Source organism: Meles meles, chromosome 2 (genome assembly GCF_922984935.1).
Source record: "Meles meles chromosome 2, mMelMel3.1 paternal haplotype, whole genome shotgun sequence".
Taxonomy (NCBI): domain Eukaryota; kingdom Metazoa; phylum Chordata; class Mammalia; order Carnivora; family Mustelidae; genus Meles; species Meles meles.
In genome coordinates, this window is record NC_060067.1 from 92151388 (window position 1) to 92171682 (window position 20295).

A 20295-nucleotide genomic window follows, 5' to 3' on the forward strand; every position below is an offset into this window, starting at 1 on the left:
TGCCCACAAGCCAATAGGAGTAGTTTCTAAGAGTGCTCTACTCAGTTGTTAGAGTAAGTTATAAATTTTCCTGGGCGATGACAGGGAGACTGTGTCCTATCATTATTCCCTTTTTCTTGAAACCCCTGTTTCTCTTTTCTGTTCTAGCTCCATACCGTAGGCCTTCAAACATATTTGATTCTCCTGTGGCCCTAAGAAAACCTGCTATAATCACACAGCCCTCCTAAGTTACCAGCATCTCTTCATCTTTCTTGTACTTTAAAAGTACTTAACAAATATTGAGTGAAAGAATGGATTTCCATACTTTGTCACCTGATATAAAATTGAATTTTTTTATAAAGAAAGGAGAAAGTAATTCCAGTGAAGGGAAACAAAAATCAATACAGAGTTTTTATAAATTCTCAGTTGGACAAGAAGTGAAATTTGGGGCGCCTGGGTGGCTCGGTGGGTTAAAGCCTCTGCCTTCCGCTCAGGTCGTGATCCCAGGGTCTGGAGCTCGAGCCCCACATCGGGCTCTCTGCTAGCAGGGAGCCTGCTTCCCTTCCTCTCTCTCTGCCTGCCTCTGCCTATTTGTGATCTCTGTCTGTCAAATAAAATAAATAAAATCTTTTTTAAAAAAAGTGAAATTTAAGATTAAAAAAAGCTGAATAAAGCAAGTTTTAGGAAAAAATATTTTTTCTATTGTGAAAAATAAGTTAGCTATCAGACTGTCATTAATAAATTGATAACCATTAGTGGCATTACTCTGAGTGGCAGTTTTACCATATTGCTACAAACCAAGGAAAATTCATAAAGTCTAGAGGCCAGTAATCTTACAGAAAAGATAAGATTTACACTTAAAAATAAATAAGCAACAGTTTCCTTTCCCACCAACAGTGTAAGAAGGTGCCCCTTTCTCTGTATCCCTGCCACTCTAGAAAACAATATGGAGGGTCCTCAAAAAGTTAAAAATAGAGCTACCCTACAGTCTAGCAATTGCATTTCTAGGTATTTATCCAAAGGATTCTATTGGTATCTATTGATAAAACTATTTATCCAAAGGATAAATACCTAGAATCACAAAAATAGTGATTTAAAAGGGCACACACACCCAATGTATATAGTAGCAATGCCCATAATAGCTAAAATATGGAAAGAGCCCAGAAGTTCATCAACAGATGAATGGATAAAGAAGTGATATATAAATACAATGGAATATTATTTAGCCATCAAAAAGAATGAAATATTGCCATTTGCAAGGACATGGATGGAGCTAGAGTGTATTATGCTAAATGAAATAGAGAAAGGCAAATACCAGATGGTTTCGCTCATGTGGAATTTAAGAAACAAAAGAGATGAACATAGGGGAAAGAAAGGAAAAATACAGTAAGATGAAAACAGGGAAGAAAGCAAACCATAACAAACTCTTAGCTATAGGGAACCAACAGGGTTGCTGGAGGGGAACTGAGTGGGGAAATGAGGTACCTGGGTGATGGGCATTAAGGAGGGCACTGGATGTAATGAGCGCTGGGTATTGTAAGCAAGTGATGAGTCTCTAAACTCTACTCCTAAAACTAATACACTACATGTTAACTAAATTAAATTTAAGTAATTTTTTAAATAAAAATAATAAATAAGCATACAAAAGTCAGCAGAAGATGCTCATTCATTCACAAATAGTTGATTCTCTACTCCATATCCAGCTGGGGTAAACTAAACAAGCATGGCCTCACAGAGCTTCCAGCCCAGTGGAGGCCAAATACAACCGATAGTTACATCTGTCTGTGCATTGAGGGTGGGGAGTGGAGGGTACTTAATTCCAACCTGAGGCTTCACAATTGACTTCTTTAAGGGTGAGATATCTGGTTTAGCCACATGAAAAGGAAGAAGAACATTCTAGGCAGAAGAAACAATATGTGTGAAAATCTAAAAGTAGCAGATTAGAGAAGTTGAAGGTCTTCCCACTATTTATTTAAATAATTATTAGTTTTATAATTATGAATGATGATTTAAACTATTTATGAAGTAATATAATACTTAAATATAAATACTATAGCATAATACATAAATATAAGTGTATAAAATTTTAAAATGTGTTTTTAATAAATGTATATTTGAACTCTTAAGAAAGAGAACTCCCCAGAGACCAAAATAAAGCTACTTAAGAAATAAATCAGTCAGCATATGAACTGATACTATGTCAGATCTAGGAATATTTGCAGACCAAATCATGAAGGGGGTTTAATACCCACCCAAGAAGGAAACAGTATTTGGGTACTGGCTCTCCAAGTAAGGCTGAAACATGTGAAGAGTTATGCCCTCACTGAACATTAAGAAGGTGGAAGGGGGATTGGGGGGTACGGAAGAAATCTACTTGGAGACACAGGAAAACAAAGGAAGCATGCCTGTCTTAATCTGGGCTAATAATAACATTGGGTCCATCCTCATTAACACAGATTTGATGTTTGAATATGATCCAGGACTACCCAAATTAGATTATAATCACAAAAGAAGTCTCAGGCCAGTAATATCCCTAGATACCAGGCAAAAACAAAGGTAAAATGTCTTTGGAAGAACATAACCCCAAATAGACCCATAACATTTCTATAGAAGTTATGCCACTAAAGACAAATTCCTAATTCAAATCTGCAAAACACAAGAGGAAGCAATTCATAGTGCATGAAGTCCGAAGCCACAAGACTAGGATCAGATCCCCAAGAAATCCAGACAACAGAACTCTTTGATAGAGGCTATTGGGAGAAATCATTAATACCGCATTCTTGTCTTTCCAAATGAAGGAACACCCCTAAAACAACACTCAGCCTCTTGTTCCACCTCTAACTCAATTCAGTCAGACCCCCAGTTGGAGAGTGATGGCCACATCACTCCAGTCCTTAAGTGGTTTAAATAAATCTAATAAAAAGCAGTGAATGCTGGAGATTTGTTTCTTTTCTTTACCTTTCTAATCTTGATGCATTTTAAGTCAGAAATCCTAGGTAAGTGTCTGGATATGTGGCCTGTCCCAAGATCTAAGCTTCTAAAGGGGCTGAGGCAGGGATTGTTAGCAAACCCATTTAACCAGAGCATGTTCTCCAACCTATGCATTTGCTTCAGACACTTCACTTACCTAACCATCTCCACAAAGCTCCGAACCAGCCAGCATCACAAGATTTTCTCAGAGTGCTATGCGTATCTCCTAGAAGGTATTTCTAGACTGTCATTCTGCAGAATGGGCCTTTTCTATCAATGGCATCTCCTGCTTCTGATCAGTGTAGTAAATCTGCTTTCCCGAGTCTGTCATAGGCGGTGCTGTTGGAAGGACGTAATGTACGAGTCAGAACATTCTCACTCACCAGCTAGTGGCTGTAGAGAAGGCAGGAGCGAAGTCAACACTGAACGAGATCCCATTTTAGGGAGTAATGCAGTAAATGTGGCCTAAAGAATTCAGGAAAAACATAGTTGTAAGATATGTTGTCCTATTTTGTATTATCAAATTCTGAAAAAGCAGATTTAACAAGACCAAAAATTATCATTCCTATTTTTCTTCTGCTTGTTCTAAGACTGGCATTGGTGCTGATCACCCCCGGATGACAGTCGGCTCCCTGGCAGCCAGCATTCGTAAGCAGTACATGGGATGTGCTGGTGCTAGAGTAATAACGTAACCAACACAAATAGGTGTTATCAGGGAACTGCAAAAGGAACAAGGTACTATTTGCATACAAACAGGTTCTAAAGAGCCACAACACTGTGAGTAGAACAGAGTTGCTCTTTTTTTTCTCTCAGCGGAGATTATGAAATGTGGGAGGAGAGAGGAGGAACACATATGACAATGACAAACACAAGCAGACGATTCCTGAAAACAAAGAGATAGTACCTGGACACTACCGGTGGGCATTGGTTTTCACATGTACTAAACCTGGACAATGAAATATGTCAACATCCCTTCTGTACTTAATTTTCTAAAATTTTCCTTGCAAAAATGTTGTATCAGTTTCCTATCACTGGTAGGAAAAATCCTACCCACAAATGTATGGATTTAAAACAGGAGATCCACAGTCTAAAATGGGTCAACACAGCTGCCTTCCTGCTAAAGGCCACTTCCTTGCCCTCTTGACCTTTTGGCTGCATGTGCTGCTTACTTCGTGGCTTCTTCCTCCATTTTCAACAAAAATTCAAATTCTATATTCCTTTCAGTAAGCAAAAATTAATATGATAAAATATGATAAATTTATGTGATAAAATATGATTTTAAAATGTATATGATAAAATATATAAGGTTTTCGGAAGCGATAAACAAAATGTGTTAAGTGCCCAACCCAGAAAGTACACTAGGAGACTAGAAGACCACGAGTATCATTACTATTAGCACGATGATGGTAATGATGAAAGATTTCTATCCCAGAAGTTAAAATAAAAGCTTTTATTCTCAAGAAGAGAAAACCTGACTATTGGAGCCATATCCAGGATCAGTTAGACCGTGCTTTGCCGTTTACCAGGCTTTTTCTCACACGTGACCTTATCCCATCTTGCCTGCAGTTCTGTGATACAGGCATTATTCTCACTCCTGACTTTGTGATGATGAAACTGAGTCTCAAAGACTCAGTTGCTTCATTATTAGTAGTCTGCCCCCAACACATCTGTCGTACTTTGCATTACAAAATAGTTCTGCTCTCTAACAGTTCTAAACCAAGGGCTTTTGTTATGTAAACCGGCGATTTTCAAAGTGTGGTTCCCCGGACCTTAGCACCAGCAGCACCTGTTGAAAATGCAGATGCTGAGGCCCTGGGCCTGATCTGCCAAGGGTCAGGCTGAGCAAGATGAGTTTCTTATAAGCCCTCCAGGTTATTCTGATGGACGCTGAAATTTGAGAATTACTGATCTAAAACATTGCTCTTTTCTTCCAACTGCTCATAATCTTGAGACTAAAGGCCTAGTCACACAAAGCCATTGAAGAAATGATTCAGTGTTTAACACTTTTATTAGAGAGACTCCTAGAAGTTGTAAGAGCAACTCTTACAACTTTATCCTCTCTCTAATTATCTGGATTTTTCGTCTCAACAAAAGTACAACATATTCCATCTACATAGGAAAGAGAAGTAAAAGATTGAATTTCAACAGAGAGAGAAGTAGACTAATGATGGCTTCCAATCATCTACTGATGGACACATGGGCTTCTTTCATAGTCTGACTAATATAAATAATGGTACAGTAAACATCGGGGTGCATATACACCTTCAAATTTTTTTATTCTTTGGGTAAATACCCAGTAGTGCAAATTCTTGGATTGTAGGATAGTTCTATTGTTAAATTTTTGAGGAACCCCCATACTGTCTCCCACAGCGACTGTACTGTTTTGCATTCACACCAACAGTGAATAAGTTCCTTTTCCTCCACATCTCACCAACACTTGTTGCTTTGAGTTTTTGATTTTAGCCATTCCTACTGGTGTGAGGTGATGTCTTATATGGTTCCGATTTGCATTTCCCCGATAATGAGTGATGTTGAGCATCTTTTCATGTGTCTGTTGGCCACCTGGATGTCTTCTTTGGAGAAATGTCTTGTCTTCAGCTCATTTTTTAACTGAATTATTTGTTTTTTGGGTGTTGAGTTGCACAAGCTCTGTACCCTTTATTGGATGTCATTTGCAAATACCTTCTCCTATGCAGTAGATTTTCTTTTAGTTTTATTGGTTTTTACCTTTGTTTGCAGATGCTTTTGATTTTGATGTAGTATAGGTATACAATGGAATATTATTCAGCCATAAAAAGAATGAAATCTTGCCATTTACAATAACATGGGTGGATCTAGAGAGTATAATGCTAAGCTAAATAAGCCAGTCAGAGAAAGACAAATACCATATGATTTCACTCATATCCACAATTTAAGAAATAAAACAAATGAGCAAAGGAGAAAAAGAGAAGACAAGTCAAAAAACAGACTCTCAACTACAGAGAACAAATGGGTGGATACTAGAAAGGAGGTCGGTGGGGGGATTGGTGAAATAATGATGGGAATTGAAACATTTATCTTAATGACCACTGAGTAATATATGGAAGTGTGGAATCACTATATTGCACACCTGAAACTAATATAACTCTGTATGTTAACTACACTGGAATTAAAATTAAAAAAATAAGTTGTGGGGTAAATAAATAAAATGATGGCTTCCAGAATTTTCTATTCTTCTGCATTATCTACAGTTGCTTAAGAAAGACCTTGAAAGATTAGATCCACTATCAGTCCTCTTCCTCCTCCTCATAGATCATATGCTTGGAGAACACTTAACTGCAGCAGGCCAGAATGATGAAATTAAGTCCTCTCATGGTTGGGACAAAAACAAATTGGATGTGGCATGCCCTAGGCCAAGAGGGGCAAAGGGAAAGCTGACATTCTGTATGTGATAAATATTGCTTACTGGTAATTCACCAAATTGTTTCTAGATCTGAGAGTAAGGGCAAAGGTTCTTGTTCTGATTTATCATCTATGTCCTGATGGGTTGACTCAACATCCAGGAGCAAATTGGGAGGGCAAAGATTCCTACAGGTTGCCACACCAGAGGTCCGACAATCACTGTTCACTATCAGAACCAAGGGATCAGGGATGCCAGGTGGCTCAGACGGTTAAGCTGCTGCCTTTGGTTCAGGTCATGATCCCAGGGTCCTGGGATCAAGTCCCGCATCAGGCTCCTTGCTTGGCAGGGAGCCTGCTTCTCTCTCCGCCTCTGCCTGCCACTCTGCCTGCTTGTGTGCTCTCTCTCTCTCTCTCTCTCTGGAAAATAAATAAATAAATAGATAGATAAATAAATAAATAAAATCTTTTAAAAAGGGGGGGGGGGGAATCAGTCCAGCTTCGAGAGAGGCCCTGGGGAAGACAGGCAAAAAAGCATCCCTGAGGAAAAACAGCCTGTTTTGAAGGGGCGGGTGGGGTGGGAGGTTGAGGAACCAGGTGGTGGGTAATAGGGAGGGCACGTACTGCATGGAGCACTGGGTGTGATGCCAAAACAATGAACACTGTTATGCTGTAAATAAACAAATAAAATAATAATAAATTTTAAAAAAAAAAGCATCCCTGAGGAAAAACAGCCTGTTTCAAGTCTATTGCAGAGAGCAAGCATTTCAAGGAGATTTAGAAGAGGAGTTACCTTCCTTGTTGCTCTAGCTTGGAGCTTCTTCAAACCCTGGGGTACATTCCAGATGGAAAGAGGGCTATTCCAGCTCTTCAGGGGAAGAGCTCTACCCTGGCCAGGGAAGAGAGCCTGATGACTGCCCTGCTACAGGTATAGTGAACATTCTTCTGCCCTGAGCCCTGCACTTTAGTCGGCCTGCAAGAGCCATAAAGCCTGGATCCTGGGCACCACTGGCAGATGATTTCATGCCTATAGAGGACTTTTCTATAGAATTATCAGAGAATCATTCTCTGCATTATAGCAAGGCCTCCTAGCAGAGTGGAGGTGAACATTTATTAAGGAGTAACTATGTGCCAGGCCTTCTGCATACACTAACTCATTTTATCCTTACAAGTCTCATCATGTAGATAATTTTGTCCCCATTTTTCAGACAAGAAAACAAAGCAGAGGATATTAGGTTACTTATCCAAAGCCATACAGCTTACAGTTGGCAGAACCAGAAGATGAACTCTGGTCTGGCTACAAAGTCCCTTCGGCAAAGTCCCTGTCAGTGCTGTCACAGCAGAAGGGCCCCAATGGGCTCACCACCTGTCTCTGAGCAAAGGTCACTTCAGGCCTTTCTATGTGAGCTGTTGACCCCAGATCAATGGAGATCACAGTGTGGACATCACCTGCACCATCTTTGTTGGTCCACAAACATACATCCTCATTCTGCTGTCCTGCTGGAGAAGCAGCATGCCCTTCTCCCACCATTGAGCAAGGAGATGGAGATCCGATGACAGCCCAGCCGGGAGTTTTTCTTGTGGATGATCCTTACTTAGTCTATCTATTCCTCTTTCTCCTTCTAGACCTCCTTCCTCCATGCTACCCCCTATACATGCCAGTTAAACAGAAAGCCATCACCAATATTTTGGTTATCTCTTATGTGGGGGGGGGGGGGGGGAGAAAGGCTGAGGTGAATGTTTTATTGCAAAGGAGGACAAACAGCATTTGCTGGAATCTGCTTATTCCAGCATAATCCTCTAAGTGCTCTTTTATTTGCCCTAAACAAGCTTGATAGACAGCACAGTCATAACCATCAGTGACATTTCAGCCAGTTAATCATTCATTAGGCTACCTAAGTCAGAAGAACTGTTTTCTTTGAAGTTTGTATTCCCGTTTTCAAGTTGCCCAAACTGACCTCTTTCAGAAACAGACTCCTTTCTTCTTGGAAGATATAATTTATTTTTTTGGAATATAAAGTCTATTATTCCCCACTAGGGATTTTTAACTATAATAGGACAGTGAGATATTAACGAATGTTTCCCTTTGCATTTCCCGGCTACAATTACATCCTTCTTTTTACAAGCTATTTGCCAGGACAATTCCACATCAGAATCCATTCTTCCATTCCAGAGCAGGGTTCCTGGGAAGAACTAACCCAGGCTGCTACTTGCCAGGCAGAGCAAACAATTTGGAAGGGAATAGGGGGAGAGAATTTGTAGATGGCCCGGGGTGTTCTGTCGTGGCCTAGACCTCGAAAGGAATACGTACTTTCATCTGTGTGAGCTGATTTTACTCTGGGCATTTGGTCATCAAATCTAATTCAGGAATTTTGCCTAAGGAATGGATATGTGCACACACTGGCAGAGATGGGCACCAGCCTCCAGGATATAGCATATACTTAGAAATAACCGTTACATGGTGCTCTGGCTTCAACATGGAGAATACAGGGGTCTGAGAAATAAAGAGTAAAAGTAAAAGTTGCCCTGTTGCCACCATTTCCCAGCCCAGCTCTGGCCTCTATGAATTAGGATCTCCTATTTTCCAAGAGGCCAACAGAGAAGGAAAGAAGTCACCATCCGGATGGCAGGAATAATTAATGACAGAGTGTCAGAAGATAGGGTTGTTCTCGCACCATGGGAGCAGGAAAAAATGGGTTTGGTACCCAGATGATCCACTGAAGAGTCCTTTAGTATTTCTTTCCCAAACTTTGGAGTAAAATGGGTAAGTACAGCTGCCACAGTGTGAGTCAGAGTCCCAGGCTCCTCAGGGAAAGCTCCTAAGGCAAGGCAAATCTAGAATGCGGAACAGAAGAGAAAGATTATAAACTCCCCAAGGAGAGCTGCCTCCCTGGGCTAAACAGCTCATCCCACTAACCATCCATGTTTCCCCAGAAAGAGAGACCAATCAGCATCCTCGAGGAACTCTTTTGTTGTTGTTGTTGTTGTTGTTTAAGATTTTATTTTATTTATTTGACAGACAGAGATCACAAGTAGGCAGGGAGGTAGGCAGAGAGAGAGGGGGAAGCAGGCTCTTGGAAGAGCAGAGAGCCTGATGCAGGGCTCGATTCCAGAACCCTGGGATCATGACCTGAGCCGAAGGCAGAGACTTTAACCCACTGAGCCACCCAGGTGCCTGAGGAACTGTTTCCAGATGAAGTGGACTTATTATATTAAGCAAGTTGATCCAGGTAAGGCAAGAGGTAGACTTTACTGAATGCTGGATATACTGACAAGATTGACCTCTCACCCCAGCTACTTCCACCCCAGCCCTACACATGCCACACCACGTATACGCACAAGGAACTCACTGCCCAGGCTGCCGGGACCATCGGCAGCTGCCGGTGTCAGCTTACAGCTGGCCAAGAAATTGTCCCAGGCCTAAGGGAGCTGCCCAGCTCCTGGTTGCACCTTCTCTCCAGGGGCAAACTGTGTCCTGTCCCTGCGCAATGAGAGTTCAAAACAAAACCCCATCCCCCTCGTCTGAGTGAGGCACAACTCTGAAGGGCTTTTCCAGTTCCAGACTTCCTCGGAGGACTGGTTAAGGATTTGGTTGCTGTGACAAAGCAGACCGGCTTCTCCCCACTGCCCAGTCCTGCTGCCTCCACTCACTCCCTGGGGTTTTCCCAAGAGCACCCCAGTAAGCTGCACTGAGTTATCTGTCTTCAAGTCTATCTCTCAGGGAACCCAACCTAAAATAAATATGAATAGTGGAAATTCCTCAATGAAGGGATTATTGAAGGTTCTTATCTCCTTCTTGCTTATCTGCATTTTCTGATTCCCAACAATAAACATAAATTACTTCTGGAGTAAGAGCTATAGATTCGTACATTCACTTGCGTATATATAAAGTTTCTTAGAGTTGTTAAGTTCAGGGCGAAAATAGCCGTTTAGGTGTGAGTAACCTACAACATACAAAATGAAGAGGAGATATTTGGAGGAAAGACTATTTTATCACATTGTTATTTAAATTTGTATTTTTCAAGTTATTAGTGAGTGTGAATAAATAGTTCATGTTTGATGACCAAGAAAATAAAAAGGAGACAAAACCAAAACAGAGATTTTATATATTAGTAAAAAAAATTTTAGTAACAGACAAAAGGAAAATATCTAGAAACAAAGAATTGATTGAAACTGACTAAAAATATAAAATATGTATTTATAGTAGTAAAAATTATAGTATTAAATATAATATATGTATTATATATTATATTATATTATATATATCTTTATATATATTATTATAATTAAAGGAATTAAATTGTTCTTCTAAAAGTTTTCCCATGAGACAAAAATGATCTGTCAGGCTGAGAGATTCACAATTAGCACTATCAAATTTTTAGAGGAAAAATAATTATTAATGAAGATGTGGCTAAGGTACTCATATACATGTTTTATGGATGGAACACTGATATACCACTTTGAAAAAGTTATTTGCTATTATTTTTCCTCTATTTTTTAAATCTGTCGAGGGTTTTTTTAAATCCAAGTTTCAAATGCACATTTGTCCTCTAGTAGCTTCTCAGAAAAGATGTTTATGAGATAAATTTTTTGAGAAAATATTCCAGTATAACTGGAAAACATCCTGATACTCAGTTGATGGTTTGGATAGAATTCTAAATTAGAAAAGTAAGCAACAATTTCCTTTACATTTTGAAGGCAATGCTCCTTGATTATCCAACTTTCAGTATGCTATTGAGAAATTTAAACCTATTATGATTATGATGTGTATGGTACCTGTCCTTGTCACCTCACCCTACCACCCAGAATCACAGGAATTTATAAATTGTTTATTTTCCCCCACATACATGAAATTTCACTTTGTGCCCGAGTGTGGTCCTATTCTCACCCAGTATACTAAGTACTTGATGGACCCACTCAGTGTGGAAAATATCATCTTTCAGTTTGGGGAATTTTCTTGTGACTTACATGCTACATGGCTACCTGCCTTCTGTTCTTCACATTCCGAATTTCTATTTTCCAAACATTATGACTCCTAGACTGTTCCTCTAATTTCCTTTTTTTTTTTTTTGTCTTTTTAATATACTTTCTGGGATGTTTCTTTATCATCCAACTCTTTTGTTAAGTATTTCATTTCTTCCATCATATTGTAAATTTCTAAGAGTGGTTTCTGGTTCTGTTCAATTTTCATGGCATGCTATTTTTGTTCCAAAGAAAAAATATTCTCTTAAATTTCTGAAAATATTAATGATAGTTACACTCCTACATTTTTCTTAAGATGTTTTTTTTTTTTTTTTTTAATTTGAGAGAGAGAAAGCATGAGAAGGGGGAGGGTCAGAGGGAGAACCAGACTCCCCGCTGAGCAGGGAGCCCGATGCAGGACTTGATCCCAGGACTCCAGGATCACAACCTGAGCCCAAGGCAGTCACCCAACCAACTGAGCCATGCAGGTGCCCTGCACTCCTACTTTTATTTTTGAGGTTTTTTTATTCTTCCGACACAGAACTAAAAGAATTTCATCAATTTGTTTTTCTCTCTATTTCAGATTAGAGATTTCTTTTCACAAATAAATTTCTTTTGGGGGTGCCTGGGTGGCTCAGAGGGTTAAGCCTCTGCCTTTGGCTCAGGTCATGATCTCAGGGTCCTGGGTCTCTGCTCAACAGGGAGCCTGCTTCCCCCTCTCTCTCTGCCTGCCTGCTTGTCATCTCTCACTCTTTCTCTGTCAAATAAATAAGGAAAATCTTAAAAAAACAAACAAACAAATAAATTTCTTTTCCTTAATTAAATGTTCCTTTTTCAAGGTTTGTGACTAAAGCCCTAGTAAGCTTGTCAACTGTGAACTTCCCTTTGGGGGATCTAGGTGGGCCATTTGTTGGGGAAAGTGCAGTGACATTTTCTTCAGGTCTTTCTCCGTGGGCTGGTCAGATCCCCCAGAGAAGAATTTTCTAAAATCTTATATAGAGAGTAAAGGCCTGACTTCCAGTATTCTAAAAGTGAACAGGGTAGATCTTTCAATAGTTAATAGGCATACATTCAATTAATCTTCTTGTTTCTTTACAGTATTTTTGTCCTCAGCTGTGTCTACTTTTCCTCAGTCAGCTCTGTCCTAGCTTCTCTGGAGAATAACTCGTCTGACTATGAGGGACAATTGCTCTCGGGCTTAGCACAGAGAAGGTGATTTGAGAATTTAACTGCTTCTTTAAACTTTCCATCAATTCACTGTATTTCAGCTAGCTCCTTTAATCCCATCTTCCAGAGGCACCAGTTATGGGGTCTTCTGAAGATTCTGTAATATAAATTAAGTTCGTTCTCTGATTCCTTCCCTTCAACCCTTACCCTAACTTGGGTTTGGCTTTCTCAGTTCTACCAAGCAGTTCACCATTCATCCATCGTCCTTTCCTGTCCTGTCCAGATTTAAAAATTTTATTGATACTGCTTCATCTCTTTTCCCCATCTCTGTGGATTTTTGTCTTTTTAAAAGCTTTAGTGAGACTTTAAAAGGAAACAAAATTAGACATATGTATTAGAACTACTGTCTTTACTAGGAAATGGGACTTTAAAAAAAGGAAGATGCGGGGCGCCTGGGTGGCTCAGTGGGTTAAGCCGCTGCCTTCGGCTCAGGTCATGATCTCAGGGTCCTGGAGTTGAGCCCCTCATCAGGCTCTCTGCTCCGCGGGGAGCCTGCTTCCTCCTCTCTCTCTCTGCCTGCCTCTCTGCCTACTTGTGATCTCTCTGTGTCAAATAAATAAATAAAATCTTTAAAAAAAAAAAAAAAAGGAAGATGCACAAAGTCTATTACTCAGTAATTTCACTTCTAGGTAAACTCTTGGTCCATGTGTTTAGTTAGCAGCAATGGGCAGAAATATCCATAGCTTTATTGACATATCAACAAAAAGTAACTCATGGGTGAGTCTTAGAAACATAATGGTTAGTTCTTTAAAAATTACAGAAAGATATATACACTATGAAATAAATTTGTTCAGTTCAAAATAAGAAATCCTAAACATGTATTATCAACTACTGATATCTTTAATATATCTAATTAAACCACTAAAAAGGCAAAGCAATGAAAAACAAAGAAAAAAATCAAAGCAGTATTTACCCTTGGTTGGAGAGAAACAGAAAGTTAAAATTTGGGATGAAAATAAGGATCTTCAAGAGTTCTGGCAATTGTTAAGAGTCCCTGAAAGCAAACCCTGATGCAAGAATGTGAGTGTAAATAGGAAGTTATTCCAGCAGATACTGGTGAGGGAGTAGAGAAGTCACATGGGAAGAATGGAGGAGAAAGGAAGTCTACACAGGGTGAATTATAAGCTGATTATTACTGTGAGCAAGCGAGGCTCAGTATCACTGGGGACCTCTTGAATGCTGTAGAGAATACATGTCAAAGTCATCCCACCTGAGGGAGAAAGACGCTTAGATACCTATCAGCTCTTACCCATTATTACTTGAGAGTTGCTCCTGATGGCTTCATTCCCTGGCACCTCCAGCAGGCCCTGTTAGCAGGGACTGAGCATGGTTCTCAACCAGAGGAAAGCCTGCAAGCTAAGCCTCTCCGGTGCTTAGGGCAGAGAGCTATTAGTGCTTTTGGGAATAGTGAGCATGAAAAGAGTAAGCCTCCTATGATACTATTCTACTTTTTTAAATGAAGAGTGGCTAAAATGGGATTTATTTGGTTATTCGAAATATGTATGTAAAATGTATTCTTTCATATCAATGCTCATGTTAATTAAGAATATTAAGTAAACTTGTACATGTTTCTTGAATTCCCATTTTGTTCTTTGGAAGATGTTTGTTAAGAAATGTGAACTTCAAGGGCGCCTGGGTGGCTCGGTGGGTTAAAGCCAATGCCTTCTGTACAGGTCGTGATCTCAGGGTCCTGAGATCGAGCCCCGCATCGGGCGCTCTGCACAGCAGGGAGCCTGCTTCCCTCTCTCTCTCTCTGCCTGCTTCTCTCTCTCTCTCTCTGCCTGCTTCTCTGCCTACTTGTGATCTCTCTCTTTCTCTGTTGAATAAATAAATTTAAAAATTAAAAAAAAATGTGAACTTCATAAATTCTTCATTTTCACTGGCCTTCTGCTCACTTGCCATGATGGGGTCATAGAGTACCCGGTGTCACTGGGCCCTAATTCATTCTCTGAACAAACCGGCCTCCACTGTAGGAGGGCTGTTGTAATTCAGTGGAAATATGGTCATTTACAAACCTGCAGGAACTGATTTGCAAGAACTCTTTATAGAGTATATTTTAGGAAAACAATATGTTGTGAAATTCAATTTATGTGTCTGTTTTTGTATTATTTTTACATAGTAAGGTTTTGGCGTTTGGGGTTTTAGAATTCCTATGCCATGGGCTAAGACAATTTTTTGGATCATGATTAATTCAATTCTCAATTATGTTATTCCAAGCAGGAACAGTTCTGCAAAATCCTCTTTTCTGTGGCCAGCATATTACAGTTCCGTTTAGTGAGCCAGGTGCATTTTAGGCTGTGCTTACAGAACAGGGTCATTCAACAGACCAAGGCGATGACGGCTGACACCTGGATGTTACTGAACCATACATGGCAGCCGGACTCTAGGGACTACCTTATTAATCCGTGCTGGGTTACACAAACAGGTCAATGGTGCCTTAATTGATTTTAGAGAATTCTTCCTAACTACTGAGAATCACTGGAGTCAATAGCTCTATATGAAGTCAGCTATATAGACAACACCTCTTTATGGACTAAATTACCCCTTTAATACATCAGCAAAAAAAAACAAAAAAAACAAAACAAAAAAACTTTGAATATAAGTTTCAAAAGAATCTCTGTGCCTACAATGGCAGGCATACCTGTATTCTTTGACATAAAATTTGACTTAATCCACTATATTAACTATAATTTAAATTGGAAATTTTGACCAATACAACAATATGCAAAATACATTTCAAAGGGAGCTCTAAAACCACAGAGCTCAAATTTCAACATAGGTATAAAGAATCATGGCAATTGGGAGAATTTTTTTTTAGGACAATTTCATTGGAAAGATAGATGCACTGTGGGTGAAAAATGATCAGAATTGTTTGCAATGTACCTCAAGACAGTCATAGAATTCACTATCTCCTGCACTAACCCTGTCTTTATGTAAAATATTGACATCTTGGGGTGTCTGGATGGCTCAGTCAGTTAAATGTCTGCCTTTGGCTCAGGTCATGACCCCGGGTCCTGGGATCAAGCCCCTTAATGGGTTCCCTGCTCAGTGGGGAATTTGCTTCTCCCTCTCCTCCCCACTCCTGTTCTCTCTTGTTATCTCTGTCTCTCTCAAATAAACAAAATCTTTAAAAAAAAATAAAATTTTGATCTCTTGCCCATCATAATTGTTTCTATTAATATATTTTTTTTTTAAGTTGCATGAAAATATTTACCTTGCTGATTTTTTTGGTATCCCCTTTAATTTTGCTCTTAAGACAAGGGCCTCACTAGGTTCACCCTAGTCCCAGTCCTGAGTGAGGGGCACCAGGTAATGATGTCTGCTTCTTACCTGTGCCTGCTAAAGCACACTAATACAGCAGGATAGGGCCAGGTGAATAGGAAGGTATGGCATGCTCCTCTCAGAGTAGGTTGAAAGTATGGGAATTCTAGGAACTAGATGAAAACTAATGGTAGGAATATTATCCTGGGGTGATTTTAAAAAGTGTCCTGTCCAAGAGGATGGTCTGAGAGGATTGAAGACAACCAAGCAGCTGGCAGGCAGAAGTTGAGGGGCACTGAGGATGAGGCACTGTCAGATCTGGAGAGCTAGACTGAGGGTCAGGGCAATAAAAGGCCCCACCTCTCTCTACCTTCCATTCTGCCCCCCCCAGTCCTAGAGGTCAGAAGCAAGAAGGTTTAAGGAAGACTCCTCCCCAAAAGATTGCCAGCTTGCCTGTGGCCAGGCCCTGGAATGAAGGTAGAGTGTAGATGAGAAGTCTCACCTTTGAGTGAAGAGTAAAGTATTCTTTACTATGTTAGGCAAAACTTTCCTAAATATTGAATTAAAGATGATTTTGATATGAATTTTGATATGAATGTTTTTGATATGAATTTTTTCATATCAAAATGGTTTTGAAATGAATGTGGCTTTAGAACTCAAGGTCCTGTTGCAAAATTCGAGGGGCACAATTCCCATTAGAATCTACTGGAGCTAAACTCTAGGAGACTCATACATGAAGACTACAATGCAAGTGGTGCCCCCTGGAGCTGTGTGACTCCAAGGCCCTGAGAGAACATTTTATTACTTGAATGGACAGAAAAACACAAGGGACTGCCTAGGTTTTTAAGCAGTCACAGGAAAAAATTCCTCATGAAAGATAAAGACAAAAATAAATCTGCATTTTAGTTAAACTCCATAAATTGTGCTCATTCAACCCATAGTTACAGAAGGATAAGCAGAGGAATGAATGGATGAATAAACAGATTGTAAAAGTTCAATTTAAGTTTAAAGAGAGTGATTCTATTAAATTAATCTGTTTCTTTAACAGGGAGATGATTTAAGAAGCAAATGCCTACTGAAAAAGGAACAAACATTCATTGGGGGCAAATTTCAATGTCTGACTGACTGAGGTTGTTTAGGGGCTTTATCTGTATTTCAAAGGTTGGTCTTCCATATAGATAAGATCGCTGCAAAGAGAAGACTGCCTTATGCCCTTGGGAGATAGCATACACATCTGGCACAGCTGGCATCTGCTATCTTGTCTGCTAATCTAGTCTGACAGCCATCTAGAGCATTCCCACATCTCTGTATTTCTCTTTTCTCCCGTCTCACTTTCACCATCTTATTTTCAGTTCTCATTTCTCAGCAAGGTTGTAGAAATATTTAATTAGCTTTTACTTCCAGATGAGTCCCTCAAATCCCTCCTCTATTTGGTGCCAAATGAAGCCTTCTAAAATACGAATCTTGAGCAAATGAAGATATGTGCATGGGTCATGTGCATGGGTCTCTATGCACAAACAAACTTATAGGAGTATATACATATACATACCTATGTGTACATATACACACATATGGGTCCATAGAAATATATATCTCACACACACACACACACACACACACACACACACAAATATATGTGTCAGTGTATTCAAACATACTTAAAACTAGATGAATTGTATATAAACATAATATTAATTATGTACAGTTGGTGAGATAATAAGTCCTTGAGTAATTTTTTCTTTATGCCTTTTTGTACTTTCTAAGTTACCTGCATTAACTGCTCATTAATTAAAAAAAAATTCTTGGGGCACCTGAGTGGCTCAGTCAGTTAAGCATCCGACTCTTGATTTTGACTCAGGTCATGATCTCAGGGTTGTGAATTAAGCCCCACATTTATAATACAAATTATAATTATAAATTATAGTATATATTTAATATAAATTATATTATGTTTATAGTTATACTATAGATGAAATATTTATATTTCATTTATATATAAATATATATATAAAGGCTAGCACCAACTACCTTGGGAGATAAAACCTTGGGTAACTTTTACTTTTCTTTGAGCTGAGCTGTATTTTCAAAATTTTCTATAGTGATATACACAGTTATGGCCGTATGCCCACTAAGTGTGTTTCTCTGTGGCAAGGATGAAAAGCTATGGTATAGCAAATCCAACTGATGCTTTTCCTAACATTGGTAACATTTTCTTGATTTCTACAGGATTACTTCTGCCATGCCTGAGAAATAGTGCTTTGGCAACATTATTGTTTCACTCTGAGATCAAAGTTTGCTTCATTCCATCAAGGAGTCAAAGTCCCTTGTAGTATTCTGCCAACCAGATAGCTGCAGACCCTATGATCTGCAATTAACTTTCCTTTGGAAAGCCTACAGATGGAGGCTCCTCAGTTTGGTTGCAAAATAGGCAGGAAGTAATCCATGACCCTAGCATCAAATTAGAAGTCAGTGGGGTACTATTCATTATTAAACAAACTGTTAGCTGATCAAACTCTCACACGCTGAACCCAGACTGGGAAACAAACGACACTTCTAACCAGGCAACGAAGGCTTTAATTAGGATACATAAGCTTACTTTGTACCTATTTTGTACCCATTTTGAATTGTCTCTGCCTCTAAATCTGAAAATCTCTTAGAAGAAGCAACAGGTTAACAGATTCTACAATCAATACAGTAAATGTAAAAGGGTTCTGATGGCGATACTGGAGTACAGGCAAAGAAGAGTTAGCGCAGACCAGCAGGAAGGGGGAAGGCAAGGCAGTCTGTTGGATAGGTGACACTGAGCTCACTCTGAAAGTCTAAGTAGCTGTTAGGCCGGGAGAGTACTTGGTAAGGGGTGGATTTACATGCAGAGTTAAGAAGATGTACAAAAATATAGAGATGGGAGGGATCAGAGCACCTTGGATAGGGGAAGAATAAAGCGAGGTGAACAGGAGAGGTAAGGAATATAGAATTGCATGCTGATGGCAATAAGGAATCACTGAATGATAATATGCAAAGACAGGACATGGCCACATGTGCATTCTATGAAGGTAATTCTCTAGACAAAACGGATTCTGAGAGACCGGAGGAGGGGAACACCATTTAGATTATTGTAGCAACCGAAGTCAGTGATGGCAACTACTAGAAAATACAAAGAGGGGGTATAGTTAAGTGATAGTAGGGAGTAAAAATTTAATTGTTGATAAAATAGAAAGCTGAGAATAAAGGAGAGGAAAGACGTTAGAATTATCCCTAGAATGGCAGAATCAAGCACTGACACAGGAAATAGAAGAGAACAAGGCTGAGTGGAAAGTTATGGTCCTTTCTGGTTGTGTGGAGTTTAAGGTGCTGATAACGCATGCAAGTAGAGAAATCCGGTAAGGAATAAGTACCTGGTAGGAGAGAGATCTGGGTTGCAACTCTGAATTTGGAATCACACAGATGGAAACTGAAGACACGGGAATGAAAAAGATGGCCCAGGTAGACTGCATGGAATGAAAAAAGTTCTTAAGATACAACTTTAAATATAAGGAGTCAGATGAGGAACAATTTGCCCATGGAAGAGCCTAGAAAGGAGCATTCCAAGAAGTAAGTTGAATGTCAAGAAAGAATCAAGTCAGGAGAAGAAAAGGAGAAATTTCAAAGAGGGTAAGAGTCAATGGTCTGGAAGGCCACAGTGATAAGTGATAAGGCTGCATACAGTCAATGCAGAAAAAAAGGCAAAGAATTCATCAAAAATTCAACAAAAAATTCATCTATGACTTCAGTGAGTAGCTTCAGTGGAGTGGTGAATGTAAAAGCTTATATTGCGGTAGATTGAGGCACTAATAGAAGGGAAGAGTGCAGAGACAAGCATAGATTATTTTCTCAGAAAGCCTGGCTATATAGGGAAGGAGAAAGACTGAATAGTTTCTAGTAAGATCAAAAGAATCCAGAGAGTTTTTCATTTCTTAAAATGGAAAAGACCTGACCATCTTGATAAGAAAGAGAGACGATCCCACCTCAGCTTAATAAATCAAAGAGAAAGAGAGGGGCAAATATGAAGATGCAGGGGGGAATGTCTGCATGTGCCTCACGGTTACAATTTTAAGCCTTGCTTCCTCTTGACTGAAACTGTATGTATGCATTCTTCTTCTATACTTTAGCATAGTGCCTGGCTCACTGTAGGAATTCTAATTTTTGTTGAGTAAGTAAGTGGGTAAAAGAATTTATAGGAGTAAAGACAGTACTAATGGGTAATATTGAAAATTAGAAGGCACAAAAATTGAGGGAATTGTTATTTGATGGTTTATCTCCCCTGTGGAGTAATGTGTAGGTCATCTGCTGGAGGCCAGGGAAGAAGAGTATAAGAAAATGATTAAATCCAACATCAAAAAAATAAATAATCTGATTAAAATGGACAGAGGACCTGCATAGACATTTTCTAAGGAAGATGTCAACAGACACATGAAAAGATGTTCAACATCCCTAGTCATCAGGAAAATGCAAATCAAAACCAAATTAATTATCACCTCA

The 20295-nt window shown here is 39.3% G+C and overlaps 1 long non-coding RNA gene across 1 annotated transcript in view; it reads right to left on the reverse strand.

Moving 5' to 3' along the window:
- Positions 1–8359: 8359 nt before the first annotated feature.
- Positions 8360–20295, reverse strand: part of LOC123931831 — a 44925-nt gene continuing 32989 nt past the window's right edge. Inside the window, exon 3 of the long non-coding RNA XR_006816309.1 lies at positions 8360–9162. This is a non-coding gene — a long non-coding RNA (uncharacterized LOC123931831). The remainder of the gene's footprint in view (positions 9163–20295) is intronic.